The following is a 5915-nucleotide window of genomic DNA, read 5'->3' as shown; positions in this document are numbered from 1 at the left end:
GTTAGCAGCAGTAGTGAAGGAATCGCTCGATCGGGTTCAGTTAACAGCCATCGATCGATCGCTCGGGTTCAGTAACGCGTAGCCTGCAGTGCAATCGCTCGGGTTAAGTTAGAGCCCAACGCCTCGCTCGGGTTCATTTAGAGCCAATGCCTCGCACACACGCACGTACGTGTACGAGAGAAACGCGCATCGCTCGGGCCCCGACCTCCCACCGTAACTGGGAACTCCCCGAAATTTTCCTCCCCCTCGCTTCTACCACAGTTTTTTCCGTCATGGACGGCCCAAAGAATGTCATATAGGTGCCTCTCCGGCCCGCCCAGGACGAAAACCCATTTTCTTTCATGATTTTTTGTCATAGAAGTAGGAGCCCACCACATCTATGATGATACCGGGTTTTGTCACAATTATCGTCATAGAAGTGTCATATGTATGACAGAATTTTTTTTCGTTCGGCCCAAAATGTCACGGATGTGTCTTTTTTTGTAGTGGAGGAACTTCCGCAATATCTTTGATGTGACATTTAACAAGAACTCTAGCTTTGTTCTCGTTCGGTCTTGGCCAAGCCAGCAGTTTACCAAACCTAGAAACCGCCTTATGAACATAATGTTCAATCATGCAATCCATAGGGGAAGCAAGCATCAAAATCCAAACTTCATACTCAAAAGCAGGCATTCTCATGTTAATCCCTTCATCATGGGGGATTAAATTAAAATAAGAATCCTCAGATAAAGCATGCGACCCCTCTCTAATGGCGTCATCTCTGCTCTGAACATCAAGAAAAGCAACACAACCTACTGCAATCGAATAGACAAACTCATCCTCAATCTGATACTCCAGATCCTCCCTAATGATCCGTCAGACTTCCTCTAACCAAAACCTCTTCTGATGATCTAGCACTAGGGGTGATCTCAATCACAGTGTACCTTTCGTGGTTCATCGCCGGCTCATCCACCACCATAGTGCTCCTCTTCAGCCGATGATCTGGCCCGCGCTCAATGTGTGCTCCGACGGGGGTGAAGGCGAAAGGGCTGACCGAAAAGTTTGCCATGGCGGCACCACTAGGGTTTTTCGAGGGCTCTGGGGTTGGAGCAGAGGAGGGCGAGGCAAGAACAGAGGAGGCAGGGAAGGTGCACGAAACTGGGAGGATGGCTTCTGATTAGGCCCCCAGGGCGGTGGAGTTGACAGCTGCGGGGGGAGGGAGTCATATCGACAAGCAATGAGGGCTAGCCACATCACTTGTACACGGGATTTTTTATTTCACTTTCCAGAACCGACCCTCATTTTTACCGTGTGTATCCCTCCATCCTGGGTGGCTGATATCTTTCCGTTCCCCCCAAAAAGGCAAAGTTTGTTTGAAGCTCATGGGCCGCCAACAATAAATTGGCCCATTCCAACCCCCATGGCAAGAATTATGTCCCAATAAGCTACAAAACCTACACCTCTTAAGCCCAGGACAACTAGTTATATAATGGTCATTTTGTATACACGCTAGGCAGGTAGATAGCTTACGGCCCAGTATGCATGTATCTATCCGATCATACTGGTAGTCAGGACATAAACATTGATCGATGAGACGAATGCAACGTTGGCAAAATGTACCTGGGCAGTCTAAGGCAAGGTGGCCATGACATGTGCAATTTAAGCATTTCAGTAAATGAGAATCAATATATTCCTGAGTTGGCACATCTTTGATCTGGACCATAGAGGAGACCTCAGAATCAGAATAACCCGCTTGCCAACCATCCATAATATGATATAGATGTTCATCTGAGATGGAATTCCAATAGGACTCCCTGAAACGAGATCCCTTAAAAGAAGGCATGACTAAGTGCAAATTATCCTGTGGCGAACAAATAAAATCCCCCAGCCGGATATTCAGCTCCGGATCTGAAATGATCGAAAATTTGAACTTTCACAAAGAGATGCCTTCAGCGGCTAGACTCGGGCTCAACTCCGACGTGGAAATTTGATCATCACACCTCCAAGGCACCAGGAGTTGAACACCCAATCTCTGCTGATCAATATTGCTCTACTGATCTTGAAGCCATTTAGATTTAACAACTATAGGACGAAAACCCACCTTAGGAAGAACACTATCCGTGTGCCAACCAATCTCCGAACGAACACAACCAGATTCAATTTGTCCATGAAAGAGATGGAAATGACAAATGAAATCTGTCCAAATCCGATCCTTAAGGCCATAGATAAAGTGTCCCACATGATTTGAGGCTACCGAGAACCGAAAATGGTGATCACTTAGCTGCAAAACTCTAAACCTCGAACTAAGACCACCGATGCAAGATTGGAGCGCGAGGGCCACTGATTCCTCTGTGAAAGTGAATGATGCCGAAGAGAACGAGGCGACAAGGAAGAATTCCTTGGAGGATCTAGGGTTGGACGAGGAGAAGTGCACCATGGATCCAAACTTGTCACGTACCTGAGATTCAATCGCCAAGCCCGAAGAGAAGTCCCAATGGAGGAGACTCTCCATGACTATGTGGTGGCTGCCACTGCTGGAGTGGCCAGTGGCAGGGGGTGCGGCCGCTGGGGCCGGAGTGGCCACTGGCGGTGGTCGCCTAGGAGAGGGAGTCGCCTATGTCACAAAAAGTATATCATTCATATTGCTTTGCATGATCATGTAGTTGACATTGTATTTGTGACAAAGCCACCATTCATAGTTCTTTCATACATGTCACTCTTGATTCATTCCACATCTAGGTACTCCGCCGAAGGCATTCATATAGAGTCATATTTTGTTATAAGAATCGAGTTCTAATTCTTGAGTTATCGTAAGTAAATAAAAGTGTGATGATCTTCATTATTAGAGCATTGTCCCATGTGAGGAAAGGATGATGGAGACTATGATACCACCACAAGTCGGGATGAGACTCTGGACAAAAAAAGAGGCCAAAAAAAGAGAGGGCCCAAAAAAACAAAACAAAGCAAAGCAAATGGGAGAAAAGGAGAGAAGGGGCAATGCTAATAACATTTTACCACACTTGTGCTTCAAAGTAGCACCATGATCTTCATGATAGAGAGTCTTATATGTTGTCACTTTCATATACCAGTGGGAATTTTTCATTATAGAACTTGGCTTGTATATTCCAATGATGGGTTTCTTCAAATTGTGCTAGGTCTTCGTGAGCAAGCGAGTTGGATGCACACCCACTTAGTTTCTTTTTGAACTTTCATAAACTTATAGCTCTAGTGCATACGTTGCATGGCAATCCCTACTCACTCACATTGATATCTATTGATGTGAGACTATCTCCTTCTTGTCTTCTCCACAACCACCTTCTATTCCACATATAATGCTATATCCATGGCCCACGCTCATGTATTGCATGAAAGTTGAAAAAGTTTGAGGAAATTAATAGTATGAAATGATTGTTTGGCTTGTCATCGGGGTTGTGCATGATTTGAATATTTTGTGTGATCAAGATGGAGCATAGCCAGATTATATGATTTTGTAGGGATAAGCTTTCTTTGGCCATGCTATTTCGAGAAGACATAATTGCTTTGTTAGTATGCTTGAAGTATTAATGTTTTTATGTCAATTTTAAACTTTTGTTTTTAATCTTTTGGATCTGAATAGTCTTGCCATAATAAATAATATTACATTGATAAATATGTTAGGTAGCATTCCACATCAAAAATTCTGTTTTTATCATTTACCTACTCGAGGATGAGAAGGAATTAAGCTTGGGGATGCTTGATACGTCTCCAACATATCTATAATTTTTTATTGTTCCATGCTATTATATTATCCATCTTGGATGTTTTATATGCATTTATATGCTATTTTATATGATTTTCGGGACTAACCTAAAACCTAGAGCCGAGTGCCAGTTTCTGCTTTTTGCCTTGTTTTTGAGTTTCGCAGAAAAGGAATATGAAACAGAGTCCAATTGACCTGAAAATTTATGGAGAATATTTTTGGAAAATATAAAAAATAGTGGAACGAAAAGTTATCGGAGAGGAGTCCCGAGGCCACAAAGGGGGTATTGGATTAGGGGGTCCCTAGGTGTTCGGGCTATATGACATGGGCCAGATTGGTTGGCCGTGAAGATACAAGATAGAAGGCTTCCCCCGTGTATGGATGGGACTCTCCTTGGCGTGGAAGGCAAGCTTGGCGTTCGGATATGAAGATTCCTTTATTTGTAAACCGACTCTGTACAAACCCTAGCCCCCTCTGGTATCTATATAAACCGGAGGGTTTAGTCCGTAGAGGCAGTCGCAATCATACAAGCCAGACATTGATACGTCTCCAATGTATCTATAATTTTTGATTGCTCCATGCTATATTATCTACTGTTTTGGACATTATTGGGCTTTATTATCCACTTTTATATTATTTTTGGGACTAACCTATTAACCGGAGGCCCAACCCAGAATTGTTGTTTTTTGCCTATTTTAGGGTTTCGAAGAAAAGGAATATCAAACGGAGTCCAAACAGAATGAAACCTTCGGGGACGTGATTTTCTCAACGAACAAGATCAGGGAGACTTGGACCCTACGTCAAGAAAAAAAAGAGGAGGCCACGAGGTAGGGGGCGCGCCTACCCCCCCATGCGTGCCCTCCACCCTCGTGGGCCCCTGTTGCTCCATCGACATACTCCTTCCTCCTATATATACCTACGTACCCCCAAACGATCAGATACGGAGCCAAAAACCGAATTCCACTGCCGCAACTTTCTGTATCCACGAGAACCCATCTTGGGGCCTGTTCCGGAGCTCCGCCGGAGGGGGCATCGATCATGGAGGGCTTCTACATCAAGACCATAGCCCCTCCTATGAAGTGTGAGTAGTTTACTTCAGACCTACGGGTCCATAGTTAGTAGCTAGATGGCTTCTTCTCTCTTTTTGGATCTCAATACAATGTTCTCCCCCTCTCTTGTGGAGAACTATTCGATGTAATCTTCTTTTTGCGGTGCGTTTGTTGAGACTGATGAATTGTGGGTTTATGATCAAGTCTATCTATGAATAATATTTGAATCTTCTCTGAATTCTTTTATGTATGATTGGTTATCTTTGCAAGTCTCTTCGAATTATCAGTTTGGTTTGGCCTACTAGATTGGTCTTTCTTGCAATGGGAGAAGTACTTAGCTTTGGGTTCAATCTTGTAGTGTCCTTTCCCAGTGACAGTAGGGGCAGCAAGGCACGTATTGTATTGTTGCCATCGAGGATAACAAGATGGGGTTTTCTTCATATTGCATGAGTCTATCCCTCTACATCATGTCATCTTGCTTAAGGCGTTACTCTGTTTTTAACTTAATACTCTAGATGCATGCTGGATAGCAGTCACTACTAGGAAAAGGGCTATAGATAGGATTGACACTAATGGCGCACCAGGGAAGTAGTGCGCCACTACTATATACTAATGGCGTGCCAGTTTGTGATGCGCCATTAGTGTGGAAGACACTAATGGCGCACCAGAAAATAGGTGCGCCACTAGTGATATCTTTTTTCATTTTTACATACATACTAATGGAACTAGTAATGGCGCACCAGACAGGGAGTGCGCCAGTACTGAATTTTTTTTATTCTTTTTTTGCAAAAGTACTTATGGCGCACCGCCTCACAGTGCGCCATTACTAGTTTAAACTACTAATGGCGCACCCTGTAAAAGTGCGCCATTAGTATATATATATATATATATATATATATATATATATATTTACTTTTCTGCAAAACTACTAATGGCGCACCTCTGCCCGGTGCGCCACTGCTATGTAAAAAAAGATTACTAATGGCGCACCGACCGCAGGTGCGCCATTAGTAAGATTCCCCCTAGCTAATTCCCTCCCTCTCGCCAGATCCCCTTCGTCCCTCTCCCTCGCCCCCCTAGCTAATTCCCCCGCTGCCCCGACCCACGCCGCCGCCGCCCCCGCGCCTCCGTCTCTGTCGCCGCCCCCA

The sequence above is a fragment of the Triticum dicoccoides genome, chromosome 3A, assembly GCF_002162155.2.
Source record: "Triticum dicoccoides isolate Atlit2015 ecotype Zavitan chromosome 3A, WEW_v2.0, whole genome shotgun sequence".
Classification (NCBI taxonomy): domain Eukaryota; kingdom Viridiplantae; phylum Streptophyta; class Magnoliopsida; order Poales; family Poaceae; genus Triticum; species Triticum dicoccoides.
This window is presented reverse-complemented; position numbering follows the sequence as displayed.